The following is a 16,978-nucleotide window of genomic DNA, read 5'->3' as shown; positions in this document are numbered from 1 at the left end:
ATTCTCCAAGTGTTTAATTGGGTAATCATTCGCCTTTTGATAAAAAATTTAACCATTTTCACTACACACTGCGTGTAACCTTGATGTACTTACGGTAAGACTCACCTCTCGCTGATGGCCCCATCACAGTTGTGAGCAAGGTTTAAGGATTCCGTTGAAGGCGGGCAGGATAGTACAGAACATGCTTCTGTGTTAACAGACGGAGGTTTTAGTGAAGACACAGCGCACAGCTATTTACTGAAGGCTTTGTTGACGTGAGACATGGAGCAGGAGCTCAGGACCCTGCAAGGCACAATGGGTTTGGAGCTTCAGTGCTACTGGACAGATGGACAAGTCTGCCATCACAAGGTGGCTTCCGAAGCAAAAGCTCTGAGTGCTGTGCGAGCATCCCGATGGAGACCAGAAGGCTTCCCTGAGAAAGTCATGGCCTTCGCTCCTCTCCACACTCTGTGACCTTGAGCAAGGACAGCAACAGACTTTAGAAGGGATCTAACCCAAGCTGCCAGTCCCATGGAGGAGTTGGGGAAGCTGGAACATGGTGAGCTAAGGCACCACTTTGTCTCTGCTTCCTCACTGGAAAAATAAAAATAACATGGGTAGAAAAAGATTTAGGAACCTTTAAATTTTTTTTCCTTTTTATTTCATGGAGTTGATTTTTTAAACAAACATTTATGAAAACACCAAATGTGGTTGGGTCAAGTTTTCAAATATGGAGGACACCTGGAACAGGTGTGCTCCAGAGAATGTTCCTGTAAAATTTTAGTTTCACTAATGCTCTCATTCCACAAGGGACATAATGAGCCCACGCGGTGGGGACCTTACTTTCCTTCACAGTGTGCTTGTCATCTTCAGCTTTTGCCTAACAAAAACGATGAATGAATGAATGAACAACAATTGACAGGATGTGAAAAGCTCATTTTATGCTCCAGAGGAGGGGATCTTTGAACAACAACAACAACAAAAACAGAGTTTGTTTTCCAGACTCTTCCTTCATTTTTCACTTTTGCTTAGACACCAAGAGCTAGTGGTAATGTGCTGTTGAGAAACCCCAGGGTCATCCCTCTGGGAGCTCCCTGGCTTTTTACTGAGCATCCCAACCCACGGACATCTCACGGCCAGCTCGAAATGCAGCTTCTTGGCAAGACCTTCATAGCTCCTCTCTGACCAAGTCAATTAATGCCACACCAACTTAGAAACAGCCAAGTCCAGTGTCACCCAATGTCAAGTATCCAGCTTAATGCCTCCACGAAAATGTGTCCATCATAGACTCGTCCAATCAAATAGAAACTTGCACAGAGTTTTGGCAGCAAGTTAGGTGAAGCATCATCTCTGGAGAGGGTTGTATAGGTTGGTGGCATTGAAGATCCTGAAAAGCCTTTGTTTGCTTGGGTTGATTCTGCCAATATTTACATTAGAAATTAAAATTATTATAAGTACTCACAAAAATATTTATTTATTTAAAAATCAATAAACAGGGATGCCTGGGTGGTTCAGTTGGTTAAGCATCTGCCTTCAGATCGGGTCATGATCCTGGAGTCCTGGGATCCAGTTCAATGCCGGGTCCCCTGCTCAGCAGGAAGTCAGCTTCTCCCTCTCCTTCCCTCCACTTATACTCTCTCCCTCTCACTCTTTCTCTCAAATAAATAAAATCTTTAGAAGGATAAAAATAGAATCAATAAACACATTATATGCTAATATATTTTAATGAAAAATGTGAAAAATTTTAAAACAAAAAGTATGAATTTCATCAGTATTTGGCTTAATCAGAAGAAGACAGCTAGATTCTAATGTCTGCTCTTTCTTCCATCTGTCATGACGAGTTATTTTGAACCCGAGCACACATAGAGATATAGTCAGAGAAGGGAGGAGTATTTTAATGGTCTTTTTAGAAAATCACAGATACCCTTTTTTGATTCTACACCAAAACTCGACAAAGGGTCATTGCTTAAAAGTCAGTTGTGATGTAAAATCTGAAACCACATGAGCAAATTTTTCCTTCTCTGTTACATGCAAACATTGGTCTCTTGTGCTGTGAAAGGACCGCTCAGCCATGCATGACTTTTTAACACCAAATAATGATCACTTAAAAAATACCAGTTCACTGAATTATGTGGATCTTCCAAAAGTTGATAAATTCATTATAAACATGGAAAATTCACTTTTATAAATGCTGCCGCCAATTTCATCAGAAAAATCTGTAAGTATTGGGGAGTTAGTGAGTTCAGCTTGGCAGATATTACGAGTTTTCTAAAATTCCCATCCTTACTTGAAAGCTCAAATTTTATCATTGGCAACAAATACTGTCAGTTGTTTTCCTTGAAGTGACAGACTCCCTTTATTCATTTTGGAGAAAATGTTGCCAAGTACGCAATGCTGAATAACCATAGTTTATTAGTCGTTCATCCAAACAAAAATGGAGTTGCATGGAAAAGGCAGCAGAGCTCGCAATTCAACAAATCACACAAGGCACACAGAAATTCTAGTGCAGCTGGATGCACACACCTTGATTTGGGCTGAGGTGTAAGCAATTTGACCCACCACTGCTTCTCTACCATCAGCTCGAGTATCAACCCAGTTTAAAAAAAAAAAATGGCGAATAATGTCTTAATATTATCACAAAAATGGTTCTGACTTCATAGACCCCATGCGGGAATCTCAGGAACCCCCAGGAGTCTGGGACCACTCTTCGAGAACTGCCTCTGTAGATATTCCCCATCAATGCTCTGCCATTCGATAACAAGCGAGTTGACTAAAACTTATTAGATACATGTCCCACACCTGATTTTGGTCTTCCATTGATTAGGTTTCAGTGTGAGACTGATCTGAGAGTTGAAAGTGTTCTGGATCTTGAAGACAATCTTCTATCTAGTTTGTTGCTATTCACATCCCAGTGGGTAAGTAAGTGTCTTTGAGCCTTTGGGCAAATGCCCCTTCCCTAAAAGGTGGTCCATGGAGACCAGTCAAGAATCCAAGTTAGTCTGATGACCTGGAGATTAGATCTCCAAAAGCGTTGAAGAGTTGCCCATTGATTTAGAGAAAACCAGCTCATTACTTCAACACAGAAACGTGAAGTCAACATCTCCAATTGGTCTGGGGGCGTCTAGTCTGTGGGGCCTGGCTGCCATCGGGTGGGTTCGCTCCACGACATTGTCAGTCCCTGTGTGTTTACCACCCCAAGGCTCTGCTCTGTAAAGTAGAATTAACTTTCTTTTTGAGGGCTTTGGGATGTTTTTACAAAAATTCATATTGTTGCAAAGTATTTACAGTCAACACTCCTTTGTCTTAAAGAACCTGCCTGGAATTAATGGGAAGCGTACAGAGTGATGTAGTGATGTAGAAATCAGCCGTGCTTCACATGTGGAACCTGATTTTAGGCTTTAAAATCACAAGCCAGTTTCTGTTGGCGCGGATGATTCCTCTGGGAGGTTCACCAAAGACCTTCTAGCCTGGGATTTTCATTTGGAACTTGAGGGAAATCTTCCTCCAGAATGTTGCCTGAAGCCTCTGGCTTCTGTAAGCTTCGTTTTAGGTCAAGGTAATCCATAATCTCCTTTATTTCTATCTTTAAATGCAGGAAATGAAGAAAACAAAGAAAGGATCGTTTTAGGGACTCCTCAAAAGGCAGAAAATATTTTTAATGAATCTGGGCTGGGTTCGGAGTCTTTCGGCCCCTTGAACTTGGACATCTCAGCCTCCAGCTGTGCGAAGCCAGTGTCTGCTCTTCCAGCCCCCGAGCACTTGGTGGCAGCAACCCTAGCTGACCTCGGGGGCTGTGGTCACCGCTCACCGAAGGAGCCACGGGGAACTTGAGCAGAAGGCAGGCTCAGAGGTAACTATCTTCCATCAGCAGCGATAGGTAAGTAGCAGCAGGTCCAGGAAAGCACTGAACTTGCCTGTGACCCTTGACTGGGGTGGAGGGTAGAGGCAAGGAGCTAACCCCAGGCGCGTATCCTCCAAGTGAGGACAGATTGTAGCGAAGAAGGAAAAAGAACAGTCCGTGCAGGTAGACGGTCCGCAGCATATGCTAGCTCTGGAGCCTGGCACGTACTCCCCTGTGTCACTTAGAAGACACCTGGCTGCTATTATCGGTCCCCATGACTCAGCCCAGGTTCAGGGAGGGCGGCTGGTGCCCAGGTCAGGAGAAGAGAGATAAAGCCTTTCAAAGACCATTGTTCGAGCTGGGAGCATGGGAGGAGGGCAGAGCACAGGGCTTGTGCCTGCCTGAGCCCAACATGGGAAGAAAGGAAATCCAGCAAGAGCTTCCAAAGGAGACTGGAATCTTGATCATGACCAGCTCGACATGAGGAGAGAGAGCCACAATTTTTGTAGGACCAGGATACCAAGGGTGGTGGCAGGGGAAGCATTTTCCATGCATCGTGACTACTGCAAGTCAGCTTAGCGACGTGCTGACCAGAGGTGCGCAGAACGCCCGTCGGTCCATGTGCTGCTCATCCCTGGGAACTTCCGCTCCGAGGAACAGTCCTGCTTCCTTGCCTAAGACTTACTGTCAAAGTACCGTCACCTGTACTTTGGGACGACCACAATCGGCCTAACTTCACCCAGATGTCTGACGCTCTGATGCCCGTCCACCGGAGTCAGTAGGAGACCGGGCTGGAGGAGCAGCTGTAGCATGGCTGTCCCTGGTGGTGACAGCTGGCGTCTGGCTCCTCACGGAAGGGGCCCACAGCGCCCACGCGTCCCTCCTGTGTGGGGACTCGGGGGAAGGTAGCAGTGTGGGCCAACGCTCTCCTCGTAGGACCTGCCTGGCCAGCACTCACCGCACCTCCCCGAGATAACATATCAGCTCCAGATGATTGGGAGAGTGCCCGGGGACGGCCTTCACTCTGCCTCCCGCACGTGCCCGGACGGAACCCCAGGGCCCACGGAAGCCCCACTCCCAGGCAGCTGGAACAGCAGGCCCTGCGCTGGGCAGGCTCTCGGGGGGTCTTTGTGTCCTCTGTCCCCGCTGAGGCACCCCGCTGAGGTGGGAGGCGATGGCCGTTGTCCAGCTGAAGGCGGACAAAGGGGCCAAGAGTGTTCTTTGGAACAAACAAATAAACATAATGAAGAGAAACAAGAGGTGTTTTTCTAAGTGTTTTTGCCAGCTTTGGCACTCACACACAGGGAGCAGGAGAGTCGGGTGCGGACCATCTGGAATTCGGGGCTCTGCAGCCCTGAGGGTGAGCCTGGTTCTGTCCTCGAGAGCCTGTGTCCCAGCCACATCCCTGGGAGGTCCCCAAGGGATGCCCCGGAGTCCCCTCAGGCTGGCCCTATCTCTTCATCTGGGAAGAGGGGCTAAGAGCAGGCCCTCCTCAGACCGTGGCACGTTGTACAAGGCTCCACGGGACGGTCCCCGGGGAGGCCTGGCCCATGGCCAGCCCCTGACGCGGCAGGCCTATTGTTACCAGCGTACGCAGGCCTGAGAAACCACTGCGGCTCCCATGTGAATCAGCTCCAGCCCTCCCCGCCGCTGACTCACTTCCAGATGGGTCTCCGTCGGAAGGAAGGAGGGAAGGAGAGGGCTGGACGCAGGGCCAGGTGGGGCCAGGGCTCTGAGGGCCGTTGGGAGCCCAAAGAGGGGCCGATGGAGGAAGGTGGAAAACCACAGCGCTGACTCCTTATTGCTGAAGACCAACCTCCCGAGGGTCCTCCCTCCCTCCGCGCCTGTGGTTTGGGGCAGGCCGTGGGGCCGGCGGGGGTGGGGGGTGGGAAGCAGGGCAGAGACGCAGCCGCAGGTGCTCCTGGGCCCTGCAGGGCCCTCACTGAGCTTCCTCCCCGCGTGAGGAGGAACCAGGGCAAGTGTGGGGAACCGGCTCACACCCCAGCTTCTCCACGGGCAGTGCATCATTCCGCTTTTCTGGGCGAGGCAATGCAGAAGCCCTCTGTAAAGCAGAGCGTAAGCAACCCAGTTTCAGAAACACAGACACACAGACACACAGACGATACGGACAATAAATGTGCCCAATGCCCCTGCTCCCACCACTTCGAATTCAAGATGTTAGAAGACTTTGCTTGACATCACGCATCCCCTCGTCGGGCTGGAATCCAAGGGCCCGACAGCAGGGGGAGCTGGAGAGGATGCGGAAGGGTCGGAATCTGTAGGCGCTGCCGGTGGGAACGCAAAACGGGGCAGCCACTTCGAGAAGCAGTCCGGCAGCTGCTCAGACAACGCAGGAGAGTCACACACAAGCCAGCAAGCCCGGCTGGACAGCCACCCCAGAGAACTGAAAGCCCACGTCCACGTGGAGACCCGTATGTGCGTGTCCGTGCGGCATCCTTCGTGGTCGCCAGACAGTGGAAACGTCGAACTGTCCGTCGGGTGACGAACAGCCACACAAGGGAACATGCCCAGAGCCACAGAACGGAAGGAAGTTCCGAAGCCTCGTACGACGTGGATGGACGGTAAAAACACGCTGCTCGGAGAAACAGGCCAGACACCAAAGCCCGCAGATGCTGTGATTCCACCCCTGTGAGATGTCCAGAATCGGGAAGTCGGGAACAACAGAAAGGGCTTGCTTAGAGCGGGGAAGGGGAGCGGGAGAACCGGGCAGCGACTGCTGAGGGGCAGGGCTCTTGCTGAGGACATGGGAGTGCCCTAAAATCGACCGTGGTGATGGTTGCACCTCTCTGGGAACAGGCTAAAAACCACTGAACGAGGGTGCCCAGGGGTGCTCAGTCAGTTCAGCGTCTGCCTTCAGCTCAGGTCATGATCCCAGGGTCCTAGGATCGAGTCCCGCATCGGGCTCCCTGCTCACTGGGGAGTCTGCTTCTCTCTCCACCCCACCTGTGCTCTCTCTCTCGCTCTCAAATAAATAAATAAAATCGGATGAATAAATAAATAAATTAATTAAAATCACTGAATTGAGCGCATTCATAGGTTGAACGGTATGTAAATTTTATCTCCAACAAAGCTACTGAAAAGTCTGCAATATCCTCCTCCAACGTTTTCACATAAAAGAAACAAAATATTGCTAAACACGTAGAAATCCGCTGCACTGCCCTCATCCTGATGCAACCGTGAGCATGGATTCCCTTCCGCTCTTCTTGGGCTCACTGGTCAGGTGCCCCATGCCCCTTGCTTCCCTTTCTTAACCACCACGAGAGCTCCGTGAGACTGGGCCACGTCTACCTCCACTGGACGGATGAGCAAACTGGTGTGAAGGAGGTCGCACCTGAGCTACCCAAGGTCACAGAGCCAGGGTGGCCAGGGCCGATGTTATCGGTCCATCTCCGTGTTCCAAACCCAACTTCCATTCCCTAGTTTCCCAGCAAGCGTCTTTGGCCAAATCTCACAAGTGATCCCCCTCAATCTGTGCCCCTGAAAAAAATGTTGCAAATAACATTAGCTGTGAATACGTTGTGTGCAAAAATCCCAAAGCATCTCTGGTATTTTCCAGGAAACAATTTATAGTCCCAGGGGATTTTATAAGTCCTTGTCTAAAAGGTGAAAAATCGCTATTCCGAACAGCTCGAGCAGACGGTCTAGACTTCTTAAGCAGAACTCAACTAACTCTCACGTCCCAGACCTGCAAATGTCACAAATCTCCCTATGAGTCTTGAAAATGTCACTGCTTTTGTCGGCAAAGAATGAAAAACAGCACGGAGCAGAGATGCCTTGCATCCCAGACACCCCGTCATGGTGGAAACGGACCTTCTCAGAGCCATGAACTAGTTACCAAACAAGGGAGAAGTCGACACGGAAACTTTCTGGAAGGCCGACACCCCAGACGCCCCACTTCCACCACTTGCTTTAAGAAACCAGCCCGGAGCCCCTGGGACGAGCAGCGGAGCCCACCAGCGTATCTGGGTCCCCGTATCTGCGAAGTGTCATGGGAGACACAGTGACGAACGAGGTCTGGCTCTTGCCTCCCGGGTGATGTTACAGATTAACTGCTGTCCAGTTGTTTCCTATTGAAAGCCGGCCCGTAATAGTGAACCGTGGCAGGGCTTTTTAGACACCCTTTACCCCCGGGAATAGAGACGCACAAATTCACGGGTGCATCTCAGGCCATGGGGTTTGGTGGATGAGCTACTGGCCAGAGAACCCAGCTTTGCTCGGGGCAATCTAGGTGAGAACCTCGTTGTTACGGGTTGAACTGTGTCCCCCAGTATAATATGAAGCCCTAGCCCCGGCACCTGTGAGTGTGGCCTTCTTTGGAAATAGGATCATTACAGATGCGATCTGTTAATAGGAAGTCAGACTGGAGGAGGGTGGGCCCTTAGTCCAATACGACTGGTGTCCTTAGAAGAGAGAAATCTGGACCACAACTCCATGAAGGCACAGATGCTGGGACAAGAGAGAACGTGGAACCAAGGCAGGACCTGGAGTGACAAGACGAAAGCCGAGGGACATCTGGGGCCACAGAAAGCTGAGGGTACCCCTCTCTTTGTGGAGCAGGGGGTCCTGGACCTGAGTCTTGCCCGCCCTTGCTGTTCTAGGCTTCCCTCTGCTCCTGAGCCTGGGACCACTCCCTGTCTGCACGAACCTGGCCTGGATTCACTCCAGGGCCCCTTAGAGAGCCCCCAAGATGGGCTCCTGGGTTTCTGCCCCCACTGTCCTCTGCGGTCTCTCTCCGAGATGCTCTGTCACGGACAGGACACAGAATCGAGTCCTGTCAACCTCCTGACTAATCATAGGGTCTGAGTCGAAGGTCCAGGAGAGTCCCCCAGGCCTGTGACACTGGTCAGCTATGTCTAGGACCCAAGAGGCTCATGGAAGGTGCCCGTGCCCTGGCCCCAAGGAGCCCCCAGCCTCAGCCAGCCCCAGTCCCTGCAGGACCTCCCCATGTTTCCTGTCCCCTGCCGCCTTCTCTCTCCAGAAATCTGGTGCCGGCGCTTGTCCAGACCTCTGAGCCGAGGACAGGGTGAGGAGTCAGGCAGCTGGGGGAGCCTCGGGCCTCTGGCCCCTCTGAGGATGAAGGTCCTGCCCTTGATGAGCCTCCATCTGGCAGGAAGCTTCCCTGCCCTGAACCCGGGGCCTCGCTCTCCTTGGCCCGGCCGGTGCAGCAGGTGCCGAGAGCTCCAGGCGCAACTGTCGTGTCCAGGCCCAGGGACAAGCAGCTGCCAGAGATCCAGGGGACCCTGGGGGTATGACTGAAGGTACCTGGCCCCACGGAGCTCTGTCCTCTGGGCCTGGTGCCCAGTGCCCCTCACAGGACCCATCCTGTGGACATAGAGGAGGAAGCAGATCCCCTGGAGAGCCAGAGAGACAAGTAGGAGACCCAGAGCCGCGCAGCGGGGCTCGCTAGGAAGGCCGAGATGGCTTTTCGTGCTCCGTTTCTGAGACAACTGGCCCTGCCCTGGGGAGGCTCCCCGGGGCCGCAGCGGCTGGTGGGACGGCTGTGGGGTGCGGCGGGCGGGCGTTCAGCCGTGACTCGAACGAATCCACGGAGGATGAGTGAGGGAGGGAGTGTTTGGGCGGCTGGAGGGAGCCGCAGTGTCGGAGCTGACCACGGGTCTTCTCTCTGCACCCCCCCACCCCTCCCCTCTCCCCACCCCCTACCCCCCCCACACACACACAGCTGAGGAGCGACAGCAAGGGAACTCAGCAAGGAGCCACGCAGGGTGGGTGGGTCAGGGCACCTGGCTTTGCTCTCACTGGGTCAGGGTCTCCCGTCCTAGCCTGGGCCGCTCTCTGCCACCCCCGGCCCTCCCCAACCCCAGCTTGCTTACCTGTGAGCTGAAGGGGCAGCCCTAGGCCAAGGCTCAGCAAACCGCGGTGTTCTGTGCCCAAATCCAGCCGGACTACCTGGAACCCAGCCATGCCCGTGCTTTACGCAGGGTCTCTAGCTGCTGTGGGGCACCCCGCAGGTGGAATAGCTTATCCGAGAGCCTGCGGCCCAAAACCCGTTCATCATTTCCCGGGTCCCCTGCTCCGCGGAGCGCATTTCTACAGGAGCAACGCCGCCTCCTGGTGGGCGACTTGGAAATTGCAGCCTGGTGAGTCCATGAGACCGTCCTTGTCGCCTCTTCCATAAACACAACTGCCGAATCGTTAGGTTGTGCACCTGCAACTAATGCAACATTGCAGACCAGCCTTACGTCAATAATAAAAAAATTAAAAACGAAATCTTGCAAAAAAAAATAAAAAGAAACATGCAATCTTGCCATTTGCAACAATATGGATGGAACTGGAGGATATAGGCTAAGTGAAGCCCGACCAGGACAAACACCGCATGATTTCTCTCACGCGTGGAGCTGGAGGAACAAAAACGAGCAAGGGGGAAAGAGCGGGCGACAGGGACAGACTCCGCTCTACAGGACACACTGCGGGGGGCGGGGGATGGGAGAACCGCGGACGGGGACGGAGTGCCCTGGTCGCCGCGAGCACTGAGCATGTATAGAATGGTTGAATCTCTAGCTCGCGCCCCTGGGACGAACATAACGCCCCCCCCCCCCGCATGTGCACTGGCCCCATGGGTAACAAATAGTAATAGAAACTCAAAAAATGACTTTTTTATTTCTGGCGGTTGCACTTCACGGAGAGTGGAGTCTTCATATTTATCTTTGAGATCTGGGGCCCAAGCAGGTGACAGTCTCGGGGACGGCACCGGAGGCAGTGAAGAGGGTTTCTCCCGGGCAGGACGGCAGGACGGCAGGACGCGTCAGACGCCCCCTCTGCGTCCGCGCGGCCGTTTCCAGGCGCCACCACGAGAGGGCAGCACGAGCCCGCGCCTGCGGCTGGAGCCCCCGCCGCGCCCCGCGGACCACGCGGCGCCCAGGGCGGGCGGAGAGAACCCCGGTGCCTGGTCCTGAGCTCTCGTCGGGAGGCAGGGGCCTCGGAGCCGGGGTCCGAACCGTGCGGAGATGTTCCAGCCTGTGATAAATATAGGGGAGACGCAGCCCCCCGCCCCCGCGCTTGGATGTCCTGCAGCCGCACCCCCACCCCAGAGAGATGCACCTGTCCTGCAGCCGCTCCCTCGCCTAGGGCTCCGCGGCCGCGCTCGCTCCGGCCGCCCTGGCGCTCATCTGCGCACTCCCGGTTCCAGGCGTCAAAGAAATCTGCGCATTCAGCTAAACTGACCCTTTCTCCAACTTATTTGACCTTCGGGTTCTTTGTGGGAGCCTGTGTGTGTAACAATTATTTAGGCCACGAAGCAGGCCTTGGTAAATGCTGGCTTAGTCCTTTTTTTTTTTCTTTTTAAGTGGGATTTTGTTCATTTTCAAGCCATCTTTGCCAGTAAGGAGATTGGTTTCCCCATGCCGAGTCCTGCCTCTCCCCCACAGGACTGAGCAGACTCGGGGTGAAAGGGTGTGTGCCCAGGTTGGGGGGCTCAGGGATTCTAAGTGCACTGAGACTGTACCTGTCACACCTGTGGGCAAGTTTGCTTCTCCTGATCCCTGGGGTCTCCCTTGGACCCCGTGTCTGGGCAGACTGTGGGTCACTGGGAGTTATTTAAGGAGAGTTATTTAAGAAATGCAGAGGCCCCAGATCTTGGCTCTTCCTCTCCGTCTGAGTAGGAGAATCTCGCTGCTGGACCACTGGCTTCTGGACTGGAGGCTGGGGGGCCCCGTGGTGGGGTCCTCCTCTCCATCCCCCCAGCCTGAGAACACAGTCCCCTGCTACAGGACGAGATCCCGGGGCGGACGTAGCCGGGAGGAAACGCAAGCCCTGAGCTGCGACATTAGCCTTGCTCCTCCGTGATGCGGAAGGTCACTCAGGCAGTGAGGGTCCCCATCATCGCCAGCGAGTGTCAGCACACGGATTCTGGCTGAAATCCTTTTCCGCTCCACGCCCATTACATCCTTGTAGATTCCGAGTGTGGGAAACGCCCCTCCACGCAATCTTACCCACCACCCGTGACAACCTAAGCTACGTACTTCTCCCACTTTGTGCTGCTCTAGGCCCTGAGATCAGGCCACCTCCTTCATGCAGCCCTCCAGAGTGCCCTCTGCTGCTCACCCCCAGCATTTTCTTTGCATTTCTTGGGCGCTGGCATCCCACCCATCCTACCCCAGGACAGGCTGGGGGTCCCGGCATCAGATCCTTCTTGTACAGACTAAGTGGGTTCAATTAAGGATGCGTCAGTGACATTATTTGTTTCCCCTGGAACTGGGTAAATAAAAAAATAAATAAAATCTTTAAAAACACAAAAAAACAAAACCCCCTTTCTTACTGCCTTGAAGAGCGGCGGCCGTGGCTGGACCCTGGCTTCTCGAGCAGCGCGTTCCCCAGCAGCAAAGCCCCAGAGCCCCTGTGCCTGACACCCCTGCCGGGGGCTGCCTCTGCCTCCCCTCGTGGTTCTCACCCTCCCCACCCCCTGCAGAGCTCCCCGCCACCCCGAGCGTTGCTTCAAGAAACAAGCTCTCTGGCAGTGGAAATTGAGATGTAAACATTAATTATTTTATTAGACTTAAAAGAAGAAGAACAACCACTGGCCGACTTTTCTGATTTATTTTCAGAACGAGTTTTCACGTGGTAGTGATTGTCGCCGGCTGGGATCTGTGTCCCGGCCCCGCTTGCGGGCTGACCAGGGAAGGCCACACAGCTCCTTGCTTGATAATTAATGCCCTGTTTTTAAAAGCAAGTAATCAGGAAGAGTCTCATGAAGCTGGGGGAAACACTGCCGAGGGCCCTGCCCGCCTCCGAGGAGGTGAGGGCTGCGGGGGCTGCCGAACGGGACCTTCGGGCTAGCGGGGGGGGGGGGGGCTGAACCCTTCCGAGAGCGGAGACCTGTTCGCGTTTTGAGCAAACTTCCTTCCCGCCCTGGGACGGCCGTCGCAAGGGCCCCTTCGACCCTCCTCCCCTTTGATGGGATTACTGGGGCTGCTGGGGCTCCGTTTCTCACAATGGGCTCTGACCGATGGCCTTTGGCGGGGCCAGTCCGGAAACATCCCACCGCCTGGGGGAGAAACATTTCTTTCTTTTTCTTCTTCTTGAAAAATGATTTCTCACAGTCCATTTACATTCTTTCTCAATAGGGATTTCCCATAAATTTGCTGCTCTTGGACAGTATCAGTATCAGTCGCTAAGGAAGATTATCTTTCTCTCAAAGAGAACTCCAGGAAGAAGGTAGGTTCCTGTTGTTGGCCTTCCTGTCGGGTGTTCCATGTCGGCCTCTGATTTGCTTGAAGTAACACGGTGGGTTAATTCCATAAACCATGTCCACTAAAGAGCGAGCGCTGCCGTCACTTCGCAGACCCTTCCTGGACGCGGGGCGTGGACATGGCGTGGGCTTCACCCGTGTCTCCCGGTACCCGGGGGACAGTGTCCTACTGGAATCCACGTGCTGTGACTGTCCGCGGTCTCCGAGCTGGCCCTGGGAGAGACCTAAGGACCGTCCCCCACAGAGGCTGTGCGCTCCTGCTCCCACGGGCCACGGCCTCCCCCGGGTCGGGTCTCTGGGCACGCGCCTCCTCCCCCACACCTGCTTCTCTCCTCCTCGCTGAGAGAACCTGCCGACTTGCCCTGTGTCCCCAACCCTCTATTCCAAGTCCCTGGCTCTTCATTTTTGGATTTGTCCGACTCCCCGTCTCCACCTTCCATCCTAAAGTTCCGTGAGGGGAGACCTGACTGAAGGCCCCCGCTGCAACCCGGCTTCACAGCTGATGCCCTGTGATACGGGGTGGGGGGAGCGGGTTTGGGGTCCGGTTCAGGTTGGCCCTGCAGCCCCTGATGCTCCGGTGAACCTTCCGGCATCTCAGCCCTGCCCTGCCGGCTGGGACGGGGGGCTAGTGAGTTGCTCCAGAGATGACTGGGGTCCCTGCCGTCTGCTGGGGGGTGGCGGATGCCCCGACAGGGGTGAGGGCTCATCTCCAGGGGACAGCTCTCCACAGATTCCCAGGACACCTGGCTCACCACGGGGCACCCATGTCACACAACGATGTCATCAGTGTTGGCCCCCTGCCCTCCGTGAGCACAGGATTGGGGTCTCCTTCATCTCTGTGTCCCTGGTGCCCAGTAGAGTGGGGGACAGGCAGGAGGCCCCGTCAGCTGCTGTTGAGTCAGCACATGTTTGGGGGGGTCCTGCGGCCGCCGTGTCTGTGTGCCGTGGGCGAACAGCGGGGAGAGGGGCTGGGCCTCCTTTCTGAACACAGCCAGGGACTCCCAGCAGAGCTGTGTCTTCTCCCTTCCAGGGGAGCCTGTGGATCTGCCCGCCGGGCCGCTGTCGCTCCAGCCCTCTGGTGGCTCCCAGGGGCCACAGAGCCCTGGGCCACCCTGCCGCAGGGACATGCCTCCCAGTTTCCCATCCAGCTGGGACCGGAGTAAACATCATTAGCGAGGGAAACAGGAGAAGCGTCACCTGCCGAGCAGAGTATCATCCAATAACTGCTGCATGAAAATTGTCCGTGCCCTTGACACTGGGGTCTGAGAAGAGTATGTGGGATTTCAAGAAGATCTGCAGGCACAGACCACCCCCCCAAGTTCCACTGTGAGGAGGGGATCTACAAAGGAACTCAGATTTTAGGATAAAGGAACAAAACTACAGAATTGTGTTTTTCAAAGCCAGAGCTCCTGGCAGCCCATCTTTATTACATACATGTTTTGCATTTTTATTTGTATGTATATATAGTTTACACTATATATAAGCATTTGGGTAATATATATAATAAAGATGTGCTATAATAAACCATCCTTCGTATGTAAACATGAGAAAATAAGACAGCACACACATATATACAAACCCTATACCACAGTCACAGCGACGCTCTTAAATGCATGATTTGTTTAAAATGTTTAATTTAAAAACATGCTTATCCTTTAAGCTGCAGTGATATTAACCTTGGTGATGGGCTCCCTTACCCCCAAACCAAGGACCAGCAGAACTGTGGCCTAGTGTGTAAGCCCCCACTTAGATTAACTTAGTGTTGGAAGGTGTCTACTACACTTTAGGGCACAGAAGGCAAACGTGCAGCACACTGGGGGACAAGGAGGGTGGGATGGGATGGAGGGGCATATCAGAGAAGGCTTCTTGGAGGAGGGGATGTGAAGGCTGGTCGAGCCAGTCAGGCAGTGAAGGGAGGGAAGGACACTCAGGTAGAAGGAGCCACAGGAGCAGAGCCCCGAGGAAAGGGGGGATTCTGGGGGTGCATGTGGTGGGGACTGGTGGTGGCTGGACTCAGAGGACAGAGGCAGTGAGGGGGGCGGATCCGGCCTGGGAGGGGTGGCTGTGAGAGTGACTCATCACGATGGGCCATCTGGGTGTCTGCGCAGACACTGTGGCCATCAGTCAGTGGGGATCGGGGGGCAGAGTGAACACAGCCAGTCGCCAGGAGACCATGAGGCCGTGGCAGCCGTGGTCTCTGGACCGCGGGGGACGGTTGAGCCACAGACTGATGTAGAAGGGGAGGGGAGGGGAGACTGTAAGTCAGCAAGATAGGAAGATGGAACTGACGGGCTCTGGAGCGGGTTGGAGGGCAGAGGCAGGACATCGTGGTTTCTGGGCGTGAGGGAACAGGGGTGCGGGGGGCCCTTCACTTAGAAGGGGTTTCCTAAGGAGAAGCAGGTATAGGCCAGTGGGGAAGAGCTCACTTTAGGACAGCAGCATTTAGGGTCATTTGGGACATGGAGGGACTCTATCCAGGAGCCAACTGGCTACGGCAGCCAGGAGCCCGGAGAAGGGTCTGGCTGAGGCTTGGGGAGTCATGCATCTGGAGACAGGCAACAGAGGAAAAGAAGGGAGGGACCAGATAGGGCCGGAAAAGCACAGAGCATGAAAGGGGGTCAAGCTGAGGGTTGAGCCCAGAAATCACCAGACTTCCTTCCCTATGACTGGTTCTGGGGTGAAGCTACCAGGAAGCAGCCCCAGGGCACTTCAGCCCTGAATGGGACAGAGAGAGTGGGAGGCGCCCTGCAGCCCCCACCCCGGGAACTTCCCGGTGCTGGGCGCCCCCCCCCCATCTAACTGCCCAGGAAAAATAAAGCCTGAAAATCTCCCCGGATCAGTTTCAATACCTGGCCAACAGAGTGCCCAGTGGTTGAATGACAGGCCGGGATAGAAATCTCTCCTTGTTTACCTGTCAACAGAAACCCACAGGGACTGAGTGCCCCACTAATCTCTTCCTCTGCCGCCCCTTCATTTAAGCAAAAGATAACAGGGATCAGAAGGCCCCAAGAGAGGTGAAAGGCACATGGGGCTTTGTCCTTTCCTGGAGGAGGCTTGGGTGCCTGGAAACCAGCCCCCAGCGGGGACTTGATTCCAGGCTCTGACCTGTGCCTCAGAGCCCCAGCCAGGGTTAGTGCTGAGCCTTGGTCGTGGACAAACAAACACAAGCACAGGCTGTCCTCTTTCCCAGAGGAGGACGACGACCTGGTTTAGTCCCGAGCAATCGTAAGACTGTGTGTGCCTGAGATCCTGTCTCCTGGTCTATACACCAACGGGACTGGAGGTGAACCGCTGGAGAAGGTGCAGAAGGAGAAAGCCAACAACCTCTTAAGTTGGCAGAATGCCTTGTAGCATGTGCTCAGGTGGGGGCTCTCTCTCGTAGGTCTCCAGGCTCCGGGTGGCCTGCCCAGGTAGGTCTCTCTCACGTCCACCAGGTGGGACACCCTCTCTTTCTTCATCAGGGAACAGAGAAGTCACGGGGAGACTTTGCTGTGCCTCAGGGACGTCTCTGCTGGGCTCCCCACGACATGGCCACACCCCATTCACGTCCATCCCCTGAAGGGGGTCACCCCACTGAGCTGACTGGGGACCACCGCACACAGGGAAGTTTGTCCTGCTTTGGGATGTCTTTCCACAAGTGAGACTACCGGACACAAGGCCAAGTGCACTCAGCCAAGGCTCCCCGTGGATGAGCCGGGTCCCTCGTGACTGGTTACAAACCCTGCTAGCATCTGGTTGGATAGTTCCTTGCTAGGGCCCCTGGGGTCTTTGAGAAGCCCTTGTTGGGGACAGTAGTTGCTGGACACAGGGCACCCCCTGCCATTTTGTATGTGTGTCTGTGGATCCGTGGGTGTAATCACCCATGCCATCTGGGTTTGGAGGTGGAAACTCTGCTTGTGACTGGCTTTACCCCGAGGTTGCACAGTATGGGA

The sequence above is a fragment of the Neovison vison genome, chromosome 2 (assembly GCF_020171115.1).
Source record: "Neovison vison isolate M4711 chromosome 2, ASM_NN_V1, whole genome shotgun sequence".
In the NCBI taxonomy this organism is placed as follows: Eukaryota; Metazoa; Chordata; class Mammalia; order Carnivora; family Mustelidae; genus Neogale; species Neogale vison.
The sequence above is the reverse complement of the archived record's forward strand: the minus strand, read 5'-3'. Positions refer to the sequence as shown.